The sequence below is a fragment of the Trachypithecus francoisi genome, unplaced genomic scaffold (assembly GCF_009764315.1).
Source record: "Trachypithecus francoisi isolate TF-2019V2 unplaced genomic scaffold, Tfra_2.0 Lachesis_group12, whole genome shotgun sequence".
NCBI lineage: Eukaryota > Metazoa > Chordata > Mammalia > Primates > Cercopithecidae > Trachypithecus > Trachypithecus francoisi.
Genome location: NW_022681457.1, coordinates 102,471,844 through 102,487,732, shown reverse-complemented (window position 1 = coordinate 102,487,732; position 15,889 = coordinate 102,471,844). Strand labels below are relative to the sequence as shown.

The 15,889-nt window shown below is 41.9% G+C and overlaps 1 protein-coding gene across 1 annotated transcript in view; it reads left to right on the top strand.

The window, feature by feature from the left end:
- The first annotated feature begins 3,303 nt into the window (after positions 1-3,303).
- ZBTB40 (zinc finger and BTB domain containing 40) overlaps positions 3,304-15,889 on the top strand; it is a 79,438-nt gene continuing 66,852 nt past the window's right edge. Inside the window, exon 1 of the mRNA XM_033227911.1 lies at positions 3,304-3,464. The gene's annotated coding sequence lies outside the window, so the exon portion shown is untranslated. The remainder of the gene's footprint in view (positions 3,465-15,889) is intronic.

Genomic DNA, 15,889 nt, shown 5'->3' with positions numbered 1-15,889 from the left:
TAAACCCTAACTCTACTATTTAGTAGCTATGTTTCTTTGAGCAAATTATTTACCCCTTCTGAGTCTGTTTCCTCCTTTATAACATGGGGTAAAAATGTTACCTACTTCATTAGATGGTTACAAGAATTAAATGAAGTAATTTAATTAAAGGGCTTGGCATGGTACTTGGCAGAAAGAGTGAGATAAATGATTGCTATTATTGGCAGGAGAAGTCGTGGTGGTTGTGTTAGTTCTTTTTTTCTTTAAAAAAAAATTTTTTTTTTTGAGACAGAGTCTTGCCCCATCGTCCAGACTGAAGTGGAGTGGCGCGATTTCGGCTCACTGCAACCCCCGCCTCTTGAGTTCAAGCAATTCTCTTGCCTCAGCCTCCCAAGTAGCTGGGATTATAAGCCCGCACCACCATGCCCAACTAATTTTTTTTTGTATTTTTAGTAGAGATGGGGTTTCACCATGTTGGCCAGGCTGGTCTTGAACTCCTGACCTCAAGATCCGCCCACCTTGGCCTCCCAAAGTGCTGGGATTACAGGTGTGAGCCACCACGCCCGGCCGGTTGTTATTTCTTACTACGGCCAGGAACATGTTTTGTTGACCTCAGTGTTCTTGGCATAGTAGTCACTCTGGAAATAACTGGCAGTTTAGTAGAGGCACCTCAGGCATCTTACACAGGGTGGTGGCATGGGAACACTCTTTTCTAAAGTAGAAAAAAGTTGAAAAGTTCTCAACCCTCCCCGTCAAAGTCAAGGTTTGGGTCCTTTCGGTGACTGGAAAGCAGAAGTTATTTCCCCGCAGCTATCGAAGCTCTGTGAGGAGAAGAGGCCCTTAGAAGGTCTAGAAGGTCTAGCCATTGTCTTCTTATTCTTCCATACCATGACCAGCCAGAAGCCAGAGCCATTGCTCTCCATGACCCTATGTCATTGCTTTTCATGAACAGCCCCATGAGAATTTCTGTTAAAGCAAAACCTTAAGTAAATGGCGATGGGGAAACTGTAGTCATTGATCCATTGACTGTGGGTATGTGTGTGGGGTGTGTTGGGGGATGTCTAAAACAATCCCCCGAGGGAAAGATTCCTTTCCATATTTTCTAAATATTTTATAATAAACATGTATTCATTTTTTAAAATTAAAAAAAATTATAGAAAGCCTATTTTTTGTCACTGCTGTCCCAATAATTGAGTACACTTGGTGGCCACTTTTTCTTTGCTCTCTTCGTTTAGTCCCTATAGTGTTTGCAGTCTTGTTAAGTGGAACAGGAGGGCCAGATGGTGCCTGAAAACTTATTCCTATTGAGACTCCTGAGCTTCAAGTCATCTGCATTGACATCCAGCACACTGGCAATGATACTGTTTTTTAAAATCCATTAATTCGATAAATATTTCCCTTTTTTTTTGAGGCGAAGTCTTGCTGTTGTTCTCCAGGCTGGAGTGTAGTGGCGTGATCTCAGCTCACTCCAACCTCTGCCTCCCCGGTTCAAGCGATTCTCTTGCCTCAGTATCCTGAGTAACAGGGATTACAGGCACCTGCCACCATGCCCAGGTAATTTTTCTATTTTCAGTAGAAAAGGGGTTTCGCCATGTTGACCAGGCTGGTCTGGAACTCCTGACCTCAGGTGATCCGCCCACCTTGGCCTCCTGAAATGCTGGGATTACAGGCATGAGACACCAGGCCCACGGCTCACGCCTGTAATCCCATTAACTCGATAAATATTTCTAGAGTACCTACTATGTGCCAAGCACCCTTCTAGGTGTTTGTTTGCTAAATCTAGCAATCCTACGTTCCCACTAAAAGAGAATGTGAGGCTGGTGGAAATGAGGGCTTAGGAGACACAACAGCCGTAGGTGTGGTTCCAGTGACTACAAAAGTGACTGAATATCAGCTACAGTAAATCCGACCCTGAATGTAACAGTGATGTGAGTATAATAGTGAAAGTGACTAATTGGGCACAAGGGTATGAGGACAACTGTGTACCCTGAAGGGGCCTGTTAAATACTGGCTTGACTGTGTGGCAGAGAAAGTGGCTGCATGACAATGACAGTGAAAACAACAGAAAGGGCAACAGCTGGGCAAACAGAGTGCTATTTTGAACAGAACCGTTTGAAGTTTATGGTCATTGACAGTAGCTGCATGTCAGACAGTGACAGTAAATATGATCGACCGGGAGACAGCAACTATGCAAGTGACAGTTCTGCCCAGTAGATTGAATTTATGATGTAAAACGGTGATGGGGTGAGTCAGTCTGCCAGAGACAGCTCTCGGAACGACTGAATATTGACACTGCGAATGGAACAGCTATAACCACAGAGGAAGCTAGACATTGCACTAAGACGGCTGGATTTGGGTGCGTAACTGGCAGGGATAGAAAAAGTGGCTGCATGTCAGTGACAGGGTGACTGTGTTCAGTGAGCCAACGCGGAGGTGACTCAGTATGATACTGCTAGATCTGATTTAAATGTTTGTGTAAGGAAGGTGGCAAGGGGACGCTTCAACAAGGAACGCATAGTGTGTGAGAAGGAAAATGAGCAAAAGAAAAGCTAGGGCTAAATCCCCAAGCCCCTAAATCCCAAAATTGGGAGGTGCGAGAGGCAGGATCAAGATGCCCCCAGGACACCTTCAGCCCACCGCACCCCACCGGCGCCAAGCATCTCCCACAAAGAGTGGGACGCTGGGGACGCGGCTCAGGTTGCCCCTCCATCTCGCACGTGAATGTGTTGTTTTGGAAAAACGAAGCCTTTTGTGTTCACTTCCTTGCCATTCTTTGAAACAAAATCCTAACCCTAGTGCTGCCCAAGCGAGAGACTGCGGAGCTCCATTACAACTTTCCCTAGAGCCGGGCACGGTGGCTCACGCCTGTAATCCCAACATTTTGGGAGGCTGAGGCAGTCGGATCATCTGAGCTCCGGAGTTCGAGACCAGCCTGGCCAACATGGTGACATCCGGTCTCTACTAAAAATAGCAGAGAAAAAAAATTAGCCGGGCGTGGTGGCGCGCACCTGTAATCCCAGCTACTGGGGAGGCTAAGGCAGGAGAATCGCTTGAACCTGGAAGGCGGAGGCTGCAGTGAGGCGAGATCGCGCCACTACACTCACCTGGGAAACAAAAACGAAACTCCCGTCTCAAAAAAAAAAAAAACAACTTTCCTTAGGAAGTGTGGGGAGGGAAGGAGGGCGTGGCCAAGATTAGAGGTCAGAGAAGAGCCTAGCAACCGGCCGGCCCCGCGGTCCTAGCATTGGTGGAGAGCGAGCGCGTGACGCATACCCCGCCCCCAGCACGTGACGGCGGCGCGCGGGGCAGGTCGGGCTGCCCCCTCCCCTCTGATACCCATTGCGCGCCGGCCGCAAGATGGCCGCCTTCTGGCGTCTCCGGCGCTGTTGAATGGCGAAAGCTTTATTGTTCCCTTCGGGCAGGAGTGTTCGTGTCCTCTATGGCGCTGTCAATAAAGAACGGCAGTTTGAATCGGTGCTGAACAGGTAACCATAGAAACGGGGCTGGGACTCCGCGTGGAGACCCTTTTTGCAGCGGAGGTCCGGTTGCGCCCTAAGTGAGGGGTGTACACAGACCCTTCCGCGTGGCGAACCCGTGGGACTCTGCCGAGTCACAGCCGCCTCACCTACACCCAGGACGTGCCCCCGCCAGGGGCGGACTGCACCCCTAGCGCAGGGTCTGCTGTAGAATGCAGAGGAGAGAGACCGCGGGGACCCACTCAGGGCTCCAGGCCGGGCCTGACACCGCCTGGGGCCTGTTGTCGCCCCGCACCTCCCTCTCGGCACGTCCAGAGGCCTCTTGTCGCAGTCTCACTCCCCCTCCCTTCAGGTCCCTTCGCCGGGCGTCAGCGGACTACGGCCTTGGGCCTAATCCATCCCGCTCTTCTCTCTTCCCCTCTCGGTCTTTGTTTACATTTTCAAATGGTTGGGGGGAAGAATATTTCATGTAATTTGAGAAAGTTCTATGAAATCAAGTCCATAAATGAAGTTTTATTGGAACACGGCCATGTTCATTGTTGATGTATTGTCTATGGCTGCTTTCCTGCCAAGAGGGCAGAGTTGAGTAGTTGCGCAGCCGTTGCTTGGCTTTAATCGGCTGGCTCACAAAGCCAAAACTCTTTCTGGTCCCTTGCAGCAAACGTCTGCTGATACCTGCCCTAAACACAAGTAGATTGGATCAGTGTTGTCATCCAGCTATTCCTCTCGTCCCTTCTCCTGGTGTGGGAAACGAGTTAAAACTTCGAGATGCACCGAGAGCGCTTTAGTTGACAAACACTCTTGCTTTCCCTTCTGGTCTTACTATTCAGAGTTTCTCCTGCTTTGAATAGCAGTGATACCATCCAGCTAGTGCTACAATGAACCAGGTGCTTTATTTATATTCATACAAGTGTTGTTGTACTTTATGACCACGCTTTATAAGTAAGTATGGTATTTCCATTTTACAAAAGAAAGGAAGTTGGTTCTGAGTGGTTAAGATATTTATAGGTGTACTAGGTTATAGGGCTGCCAAATTGAGCCCGTCCCTGGGAGCCCCCTGCCTGATGGCACTGGTCAAACTGTTTGGATTTTATTCTTTCATGTCTTTTCTACCTGGAATTGTTGGCTCTTCCCTGGAATTGTACCCAGATCTTTGTATGGTTAATGGAGATTTAATTACAATCTCAAAGTGCAATTTTTTTTTCTACTTAGCTAAATCATCAAACTTCTGCCCCTCCTTTCTAATATAAACACTTTTCTTCTATGTCAGTAGTCCCCAAACTTGGCTATTCATCAGTGATTTAACAAACCGTTTCAGAACACCGCATGCATGTACGCATGCATTCATTAATCAGTTAGTGTTTGTTGAACACTTACTGTGTACCAGAGACGTTTCAAATTCCTGTAAATACAGTGGTGAACAAGACAAACACGATTTCTGCCCTTCCATGGAATTTAAATTCTGTATGGGGCTTGGACAAGTGGTATACAGGTAGACAAATATAATTTCAAATACAGCTGTAATAGCATCATCATAGTAAAATTAGTAGTTGCTATTTATTGAGTGATTATTTTGTGCCAGGTACTGTGCTAAGTGCTTTATTTATATGGACTATCATTTAATCCTCACACCAATACTATGACATAAGTAGTATTAGTATTACCATTTTGCACATAGAGGAAACAAACTCACGGAGAAGAGATGTTCGAGGTTACATAGCTAATGCATTCAGCTGGGAGCTGAAGCTAATCTGATCACACTCGCCACCCTGTATTGTTTCATCTGTTTATTGTTTTTCCTACTAGTTTAGGAGGTCCTTAAGGGCAGGGACCACACCATACCTGTTGTATCCTCAGCTGCTAGCCAGTACCCATAACCTGGTGTTTGCAGGTAAATACTAAGTAAACAAATCCAGGTCATTCATTGAACAAGTTTTTCTTTTCTTTTCTTTTCTTTTATTATTTTTTTGAGATACAGTCTCACTCTGTTGCCCAGGCTGGAGTGCAGTGGCACAATCTCGGCTCACTGCAACCTCTGCTTCCCAGGTTCAAGTGATTCTCCTGCCTCAACATCCTGAATAGCTGGGACTACAGGCATATGCCACCACGCTCAGCTAATTTTTTTTTGTATTTTTAGTAGAGATGGGGTTTCACCATGTTGGTCTTGAACTCTTGACCTCAAATGATCTGCCCGCCTTGGCCTCCCAAAGTGCTGGGATTATAGGCGTGAGCCACCGCGCCCAACCTCAAACATATTTTAGTGTCTCCGTGTACCAAGCACCACTGTCTAGGTCCTGTGATTACCAGAGTGAGCAAGATGGACCTGCGGCTCTGCTCTGGAAGCTAAAGCCTAGTGTCAAGACAGGAAAGAAATAACAAAGTTATTCCAAATTGTGGCAATGCTCTAAAGGAAATAAAACAGCGCCGAGAGAGACACTAAACTGGGAGACTCACTTTTTCTCTGGGTGGTCAGGGAAAACCTGTCTTAAGAAAGGTAGTTTAAGCTGAAACTTGTTGAGTGACAAGGAACTAGGCTAGCAAGAAGGGGAAAGGGAGAGACAAAGCTGGGAGGAAGAACTTTTCAGGAGGTTGGGAGACTAAGGTGGGTAACAACTTGAGATGTTGGAGAACTCAGAGGGAGTCACTGTGCTGTGGTTCACTGCTGTGCTCAGTCCCTGGCCCTGAACCCAGCTACTACCGAGAGAACTGCATGCCCAAGGGCAAGTTACAGATTAGTTATCTCATCTGGAAAATGTGAATGATGGTGCCTCCCCAAAGGGTTGTGCAGATTAAATAAGAGAAACTGTATTCATAGCTATGGTATTTTCTTTTTGTTGTTGTTACACATATTGCTGAATAACTAAATTTAGCTCCAAATGGAAACTTTATAAAGTGCTAACTAATAACAAAAACCCAGAAATACATTACAGACAAAATTAAGAATGGGGGATCCATTTAAAAAGAGAAGCCCACTACTTTTTATCTCTGGAAAGAGGGGAGCAGATCTTGTTTTTTCTTAGTGTTTCTGCTTGGAGAAGAACTTCTCCAAATGGCATCTAATTTTTTTAAAGCCAAATTGTACAGCTGTCTATGCAGAACACTTTTCAGCATTTTAGTGTTCTAAGTTGGAAACTACTTGTGTTCCTCCATCAAAGGTGTATTTATTCTCTTTAAGGCATTCTAAACAAATGTTAGACTTCTTTTAGTTGGTGGCAGTTTAAAAATTTGTTTGCAAATGATTTCAAGTTTCCTCCAAAAGTTTTCAAAATAATGTCACATACCCTAAAACAGTATGGCATGCTTTGAAGCAAATGGTAGGCTTTTTGAATAAGTAAAAAATAGGGTAATGTTTGGGTTCATAAACGTAAGAAATTAGAAACAATAATAAATCAAGGGAACTATGTAAGAAGAACTACATGGCAAATGTCACTCTAAACTCTCCCCGGTAACCATATTGCACATGTCATCAGAAGACACGATCCAACCCTGCAAACGTAGCAAAGAACTGGACAGAGAGTGGCATGTTAGTGCAGTGTTAAACAACACGCCTGAATTAAATTGCTGTTTTAGGTTTGGGTGGGACCTTTGCATCTAAAGTATTACAGTTTTACTCTGTGATTTGCATCTGTTGGGTTCCAATAAAAAGCAGGTGCTAACACTACCTTTGAAGGATAATATGAAACTGCAAGAAGAGCCAGGGCATACCAATTTGTTTTTCAATCTATTTTATTTCAGTTCAAAGCATCATTGCAGACAGGCAGTCTAGGAAAACGAACCACACTTTGGCAATACTCACCTGCTTTTGGAGATTGAGGAAGACTGAGTATAACCCAGGTGTGGCTTGTTTTCTTGGACTATCTGTCCGCAATGATGTTTTGAACTGAAATAAAATAGATTGAAAAACAAATTGGTATGCCCGGTTGCCTCATACTGAGTATTTACATTACCCTTCTCGAGTACTGCCTGAACCAGCACCCTGGGGGAAGGCAGTGACCCCTCAGCCTCTTTCAACTCTTCAGCAGAGTGAGCTCTTTGATTTTCACAAGGAAATTAAATTGGGATATGTGGTTTTCTGGATCTCCAATAGTCTGCCTTCCAAAGCCATCATCTGGATAATGTGGAGAAAACAAGCTACTAACCACATAGAGGAAATAATTAAATACTAAGGGTGTTGAAATTCAGAGATGAGATTGTCACTTTCTATAAGTCTTGCAGAGAGTGCAGTATTTCATTTGCAGAGAGCATACAGTTTTGAGACTCTGGCAGCCCTTAAGAGAGAGAAGGATAAGGAAAGAAAGCCAGCTTTCCTTACATTTCCCTAATGTTGTTATTTAACTCCATATCCTCAAAATTAGGATGCCACGTATTTCATTTCCTCACATAAATGTATTATACTGATCCATGTAAGTCAGAGATTGTTAATTTCAGGGTAAATGGTTGAATTTCAAGAGACCCATGAATCCTTTGAAGTTGCCTGCAAATTTGTGTGAACGTCATTTTTTTCTGGAGAGAGAGCCAGTTACTTTAATCTGATCTCAGAAAGGCCCTTGACCCTTTAAAAGGTACAGAGCCATTTAAATCACATGTTAACACCATCTAGCTGAAGGCATGATGAGAATCTCCCCTGAAACCAGGTGCTGTTTCACTGCTCTGTAACCTTAACCTCAGAGTTTAAGTCTTATCAGTCTTTGTTTTCTGTCTAAAGTGGTCAAGCATAGTTGAATGTTTGTATAATATAGGTATCTACCCAATGAACTGCTTCATAAATGCCTTAGAGATGGTTGTTAATTTACATGAGACCGGTGAGATGTGGACCTATTGTCTAGGCAACCTCGTTAGCAGATATAACGTTTCTACTGATAGAGGAAAGGAAGAGGTAGTGGAATTCCACTACTTTGTTTATAGGCATCGGCTTGTTACAGATGGAGTCAGTTCCTCAGACTCAGGAAAGTTGGGTTAAAAGGGAAAGAAGGCTGGGCACAGTGGCTCACACCTGTAATCCCAGCACTTTGGGAGGTTGAGGCAGGAGGATCACTTATGCGAGCCCAGGAGTTGAGGCTGCAGTGAGCTATGAGCAGACCACTGCATTCCAGTTGAGACCCCCTTTTTTTTTTTTTTAAAGGAAAGAAGAAGAGGGGACGGGATAGACTTGAGGAAGCAGAGGAGTAAGGAAAGATAGGCTGTTTCCCTGCATTTGTCCAGAAGAGTCCCCTCCCTTTATATCTGTGAAAAGAAAGAGCTTCTATATTGAGACAAAACCTATCTGAGAACTTAAATAATACTGGGACCTTTGAAAAAGTCAATTCATAAATGTAATTTCTGGTTTTATTAGTACCCAAAGGGAAACAAAAACAAGGAAATATCTTTACCTGAGGTTATTCTGTAAAACTGGTACCTCAATAGAAAACTCCTATAGGCCAGAGTTTGGCTCATAGAGTGTTTAAAAAGTAGCTACTTCCGTTTACACATTAGTGATTGTCTGTCTAAGTGACCCCTGCTGCAGGCACTAGCGTGGTTCTGGAACAGCACCAAACAATAGAGGATGCTTTATGAAAGAAAGGGGCCAGGAAGGATGAGGAAATTAGAAAAAAAGGATTATAACTGTAAATAATAGCTTTTGAGGCTCCAAATACTGATATTTGTCGGTTAATATTCGTTAGTTAGTGTTAGCTATAGTGGGGTTATTTTTAGTGTTAAAGGTGAACAATAGGTGATTCTATTTCTTATTTTGAGAAAATACTGTAAGAGGCAATCTAACCTGCTAATTTCATCCTATTTCTCAGCTTTCTAGGACTGGGGCCTGACCACTGAGTCTTCCTGAGTTTGCTTTCTTGACTCCTTTTGCTCTTTGTCCCCATTAGCTCCGGAAGATGGTCTTCAGGGCATTGGCAGTAGTGAGTTTGCCATCTTTCTTCCACCTGGTACTTCTCCCTGGTTCTTAGGCTCAGTGGATGGTACCACAGAGTTGCCAAAGGCAGAAACCTGGGAATGGTGCCATGATCTTCTCTCTCAGCACATATTTAGTTAGGCTACAAGACTGTTGATTTCTTCTACCCTTTCTCTTCCTTTGGTTAAAGCTGCTGTAATCTCTTGTCCTGGATTATGAAACAGCCTTCTAGTTGGTCAGCGGCTTTCAGCTTCGCTTGTCTCCAATCTATTTGGTACACTGTTACCAGTGGTCTTTATAAAGCACAGATCAGAATATGTGATTCCTTTGCTTTAAAACTCTTGGGGCCTGCCTGCCCTTAGGATGGTCCAGCAAGTGCTACCCTCCAACTCTGGTTGTGCCTGTATCTCAAGCCTCATCTCTGAGCAGCCCCTCCTCCCACAACTCACCTTGTATTGAGTACAAGTTGAAATCTCTCAGCGGCCACAGGACTTCATCCTTTCTGGGGCCAGTGGGTCACATTCCAAGGCTTCAAGCCTGCTCCTTCTCCCTGGATTTCCCTGGTGGTGGCATCAACCAGGCCAGTAGCAATGCCATTATCTACACTGACCTTTATATTACTGAATGCTGTTTGGCTTTTCTGTTACTCCGTTTGTCCTTAGAATATATGCTATTTGAGATGTGCAGTCAGATAGTGTCTTAAAGTCATGTGATGTAATTATCTTCTGTGTAGTTGCATCACCAACTTTATAAACAGGCTCTTTTTCTTGAATACTTTTTTAAAAATTAATTTATTTTGAGACTGGGTTAGGAAACTGGCTAATTTTTATATTTTTTGGTAGAGATGGGATTTCTTCATGTTGCCCAGGCTGGTCTTGAACTCCTGGCCTTAAGCAATCCACCTGCCTCAGCCCCTCAAAGTGCTGGGATTACAAGTGTGAGCCACTGCGCCAGGCCGTCATTTGTTTTAAACTTCAAGGATTGCTATTAAAAATTAAGTTCCTTTTTACCAAGAAGTTTTTATTTCATACCTAAGCCCTTCTTCTCTGTTTCTCCTGTCTTGCTAACAAAGTAGGCTGTTAAAGTTTTGGGGTTTTGCCAATCTGTCAGGTAAGAAATAATATTTCAGTGTAGCTTAAATTTGTTTTTTCTTTTTATGAGATAAAGGATATATCATGTCTGTGATACAAATTGCAAATATATTTTTCCAGTTGTCATATGCTTGACTTTGTATATATTGTTTTATTGCTATCCAAGTTTTATATCTTCATATAGTCGTGTTTATCAGTCTTACCATGTATTGCTTTGGATTTGCAGTCATAGTTAGGAAATTTGCTCCACTCTCAATTTATGGAGAATCCAGTTATATTTTCTATTAGTACATGTATAGCTTATGGTTTCGCTTTTCAAAAAACATTTAAGACTCTCTGTTTTCTTCTAGTACATGTATGGCTTATGGTTCCACTTTTTAAAAAACATTTAAGAGTCTGATCCATTTGAAATTTATCTTAGTATTTGGTTTGAGGAAGGATCTGATTTTATCTTTATCTCAATGGCCAGTCAGTTATCTCAACAGTACTTATTAAAAACTTTTTTCTTCACTGATTTCAGATGCTGTCTTTATTGAATACTAAACCTTTGTATGCATGTAGATTTCTTACTGGATTTTCTGTTTTGTTCCATTGGTTTGATTGCCAGTTCATATGCTGTTACAAAATCATCTTAATGTTAAAGGTTTTGTCATTTAACATCTGGAAGGGCCAATTTTTTTCATATTGCTCTTTTTCAGGGTTTTCCGGGTTGTTTGTGCTTGTTTATTCTGGCATATGAACTTAATCATCAATTTGGTTTCAAGAGGAGATGACTTGATGGTATTTTTATTAGGATTGTGTTACATTTTATAACATCTTTACAGAATTGACTCTTCAATCCAAGATCATGGTCTGTCTTTTCATTTGCTCGAAGCTACTTTGGTGATTTTTCAGGAGTGTTACATGTTTTTCCTTACAAAAAATCTGTATGCTTCTTTCAGTTTATTAGACCTTAACATTAAAAAATAATAATTCTGTTTAGAATCCCTCCAGAAGATCCCAGAGAAGTTTTACACACCCACATATTCTAAACATTTTGCATGTGACTTCAGATGGTTCCTAGATACCTCCCGCTTCAAATTGTTCCCTAAATTATTGTTCCCTAAATCCCCTTCTTTTGTCCGCCTTCATCTCTTTCTCACTCTCACCTCTTAGCACTGTGTCCTGCCTTCAGTTCAGTCAGAACATATTTGCTGAATGGACGAATGAAGTAGTGAGGGGAGAATGAAGGTGGGTGAAAGAGTGAGAGCCTGTCAGACTCTATTTGGAAAGGTCGTCCTTGTTGTATTTCTAAGTCTGCAGTCATTGATTCACTGGGTCATAGTACTTGGTTCTCCTCTTTCCTCCATTCCAAAAAATTTTTAAAAGTTCTTGTGAACTTTTAAATTTTCATAATATTAAAATATAGTAATTCATATCTTAACATTATATAACATTTCACATCATGTTGATAATAGTTACCATTTATTGAACACATTCAAAATGCCAGGCAGTGTACTAGGTATTTTACAGTATTGTTTCATGTAACCCTCACAACAACTAAGCAATAGGTATTATTACTGCCTTTTCTAAAAATTATTAAGAAAATTTGCAAATATAAAAGTGAGAGTAGCATTATGAGCTCCCATATACATGTTAACTTCATTTTACACTTGAGAAAACAGGTTTTGAAGGGTTAAGTAACTCAAGTTTACAAAGCTAAAGTCAGATTTAGAACCCAACTCTTTATATAGCTGCTTATTAATTAATTAATTTTAGGCTCCAACTGACCAGGGAAGAGCAGAAGCAAAGGAGAGAGTCAAGAGCCACTCTTCAAACTAGTTTAGTGTTATCGAAGACTCTAATAGTAGTCTTCCCATCTACAGATTCACACTCAGATACTTCCCTCTCTACTGACTGCAGATAGTAAGCCCTCCCATCTTTCCCCCTTTACTGCTTCTCATGTGCTCTGCTCACTCTGTCTTCTATTTCTCTAGTTGTATTACTACACTCTGATATTGGTTGGTTTTTCAAAGGCTTGGCACTGTTTTGAATACTTACCTCCTAGTATGATGTCATGAACATAGTGGGAACCAATACATTTAAATTAAATAACAGTGAAACTTGCTCTTACTCATTTCGCCTATAAGTTTGGCGTGGTACTGTTACTTTTGAATGTTGCTCTGAAGGCCTGGCAGTCATTAAATTTGACCACCCTAGACACAAGCTGCTCATTCAGTTGGTACTCTGCTGTCACCTCTCCTCAGTTGTAGTCAGGTTAAAACCAGAGGGAGACTTGCTAAGGTCAAAGTCCAAGACAGCAGAATAATTGGCCCCTAGAGTTCTGGGGGTGTTTTTTTTTTTTTCTTCCTGGACAGTAAAATGTTGAGGATGTAATTTTCATATATTCCTTTGAACATTTTTGAGCAAATACTATGGAATCCCATAGGCTCTTTCCCAACATTAACAGCAATAGAGAAGTTATCCTCTTTTGCATTTTTTTGTTAGCTCCTTAAGTTAACCCTCTTGTCATACTCCCTGGTGATGGAGGGAAATAGAGAGATGAAAATACTTCCCACTTCTTCAGAGACAAAAGAAAAAGCTTATAACACTAGGAGGAGACGAGAAAGGAGTTGATCTGTGAAATGTACACAGAGGGGTACTGAAGGCTGAGTGATCTGAGTAGTGGGATAGGACAGTGTTGCTGGAAGTTGGGGGTCTGTAGTCTCTTCAGTGCTCTGGTACTTAACTACAAAAGTGTGAGAAAAGAAGGATTTAAGATGAAAGTGGTCTCTTCTTCCCAGCTGTGCCATAAGCTCCTTGAGAGCAGGGATTATGCTGAATTTCTTCTCTGTGTAGTGCCAAGCCTCAGTTAAGGGCATTTGGCTGAGCTCAGTGACAATCTGCTGGATTGACAAGCACATTTTGTTCGCTGATAGGGCTAGGACACAGCCTTGGGGCCACACTGGGGCCACATGGACTCCCACATCCTTCACTGCCCTGTTACCAAGGTACATGGCCTTGAACAGAGAAATGAGACTCTTCCTGTTACCTATGGCTTAGATATGTATTCTAATTGGAATGCAAAGAAGACGACATTTTGGAAAAGGGAAGAAGAATGAGTTTGGGAGATTAACAATAATAGCTAACTTGAACAAGTAGGAAGTGGCAGGGAGGGTTGAGGAATGTGTGTGCGGTGTCTCACATACACAGAATAAGTAGGCTCTACATCCCCATTATCTGTTCTTATTTAAAAACCACTACATTTACAGGGTATCCTTGTAATGCCTCTGAATAGAGAAGTTATCAAAAAAGTAGGAGAAAGAGTCTGAGGTTAAGAGCTTCACCGCTTTTTACATTTTAAAGTTTGGGCAATATCACTCAGTGGTCAAAGTTTCGGCTCTAGAGTCGGACAGCGTGAGTTCACTGACTGACTCTACCCCTCACGGGCTTTGTGATTTGGAGCAGGTCATTTAAGCACTCTAGGCCTCCACTTCCTCAGTTGAAAGTGGGGTTAATAATGGTGACTATCTCACTGGCTTTGCAAAAATTATTTAAGGCCCCCAATGTAAAGTGCTTGACACAATACCTGAGATATAATAAATGCTTGATAAATGTTAGCTATTATTGTTAACCTCCCAAACTCATTCTTCTTCCCTTTTCCAAAATGTCATCTTCTTTGCGTTCCACTTAGAATATATATCTAAGCCATGGGTAACAGGAAGAGTTTCATTTCTGTCATTAATGAACTGGAGGATCTTAAAACACTTTACATTTCAAGGCTGTGGTTTCCTCATCTATGAAATGTGGGAATTGGGCCAGGTGATTTCAAAGTCCTTTGCATCTTCTAATTTTTAATGAGTTTAAGGTTTTGTATGAAATCTCTGATTATAGCCCAGCACTCTTGTTATGAGAAGTCGGACTCTCCCCACTTTCTGTCTTTCCTAGCTGAGTCTCATTCCAGACCAGCTGTATGAAATGAGCAATGTAGTTGTCTGTAAATTCCTTTCTTTTTAAAAAAATTCTTTTTAAAAAAATTTGACATATATATAGAAGATACATATGTAACTTGAAAGTGATGAAGCAGAATGACAAAAAGCAAATACTTGGATAGGTGTATTTTTATGCTTCCTTTTCCAAAGGTAATAACACCTAACATTTAGTGACTGTTAACAATGTTACAGGAACTGTCCTTTATGTGTATTGACTCATTTACATATAGTAGCTTATTCATACAACTACCTCATGAAATAAGCACTAATGTCATTCCCATTTTACACAAGAGAAAACTGAGGCCAAGAGAGTTAAGCAACTTGACTAAAATCCAGCTGGTAAGAGGGGCAGAGCTGGGATTCATGCTCCTGGCTATCTCTAGAGCCTATGCTCCAAACCTTTACTGTGGAGCACGTAGCCGCTGGCATCACAGTGCCTGGTGTGTTGTTCTTTAGTTGCCAGGGCCGCTTAATTTTTGCATTAGACGGGTATCTGTGAGTTCTGGAATTTGGTACTATATTAATGTGTGGCCCAGATTTATTCCCGATGAAGAAAAATGTAGTATAATCAAGTTGACGAAAACTTAGATATCATTCATGTTTTCAGGGCAGAGCAAAATGCCTATCAGCGCCAGTGACAAAGCCAAGGGTCTTTTTGATACCTAAAGAGGTTGGATTTGAAAGCAATGGAGTGGTAATTGCTTGTTGAGACTCTTGACTGCAGGATGGAAAAGTTGGCCTTAAATATAATGCAGTTACAATCTCTAGTCACTCATTAGATGCATGTGTCACTCAGGAGATTTTGCAGTTTTGTCTGTAAAGAGTTATCTTGGATGAACTGGATCAGAGCAGCATGGCCTGGAAAGACACCTAAGTCTCTCAAAGCCTCCTTCTGTTACAACAGCCTTGAAAATCACTTGTTTCTATGAATTAGTCAGAAGATAAGAGGACATAAGCAGTTTGTTATGTTGAACATTTTGATGTTTTGCCTCATTGTGTTTTGTAGAACACCTCAAAAGAAGTTTCATTAGAAATTGAGAGAATCTAGAAAAATAAATTAATTGAAAAGAATGGTTATTGTAGGCACATCAGGAATCAGATGCTACCTACCGGTTTTGAGATTTGAAAGACAATCTTTCTAGTGGTCCTTAATCTTCTCCATGTCTATCGCCTTGAGAATCTGTGAGATGGGAGTGGTGGGGCAATGATCGTGATCATGGCAGCTAGCAGCTAATTATTGAGTACTTACTACGTCCCTTTCCTATAGTGCCAGTGCTTTAGGTGTAAGTCTTTTAATCTTCCAGCAGCCCAATGAGAAAAGTACTATTACTATCCCCATTTTGTAGATGAGGAAACTGAGCTCCTAATAGGTTAGGTAATTTGCCCAGGATTACACACTTTGTAATTGAACATTCAAGATTCACACCCAGGTAGTCTGGCTCCAGCTCCGGCCTTTAACCACTAAGCTACATTGCTCATGAAAGT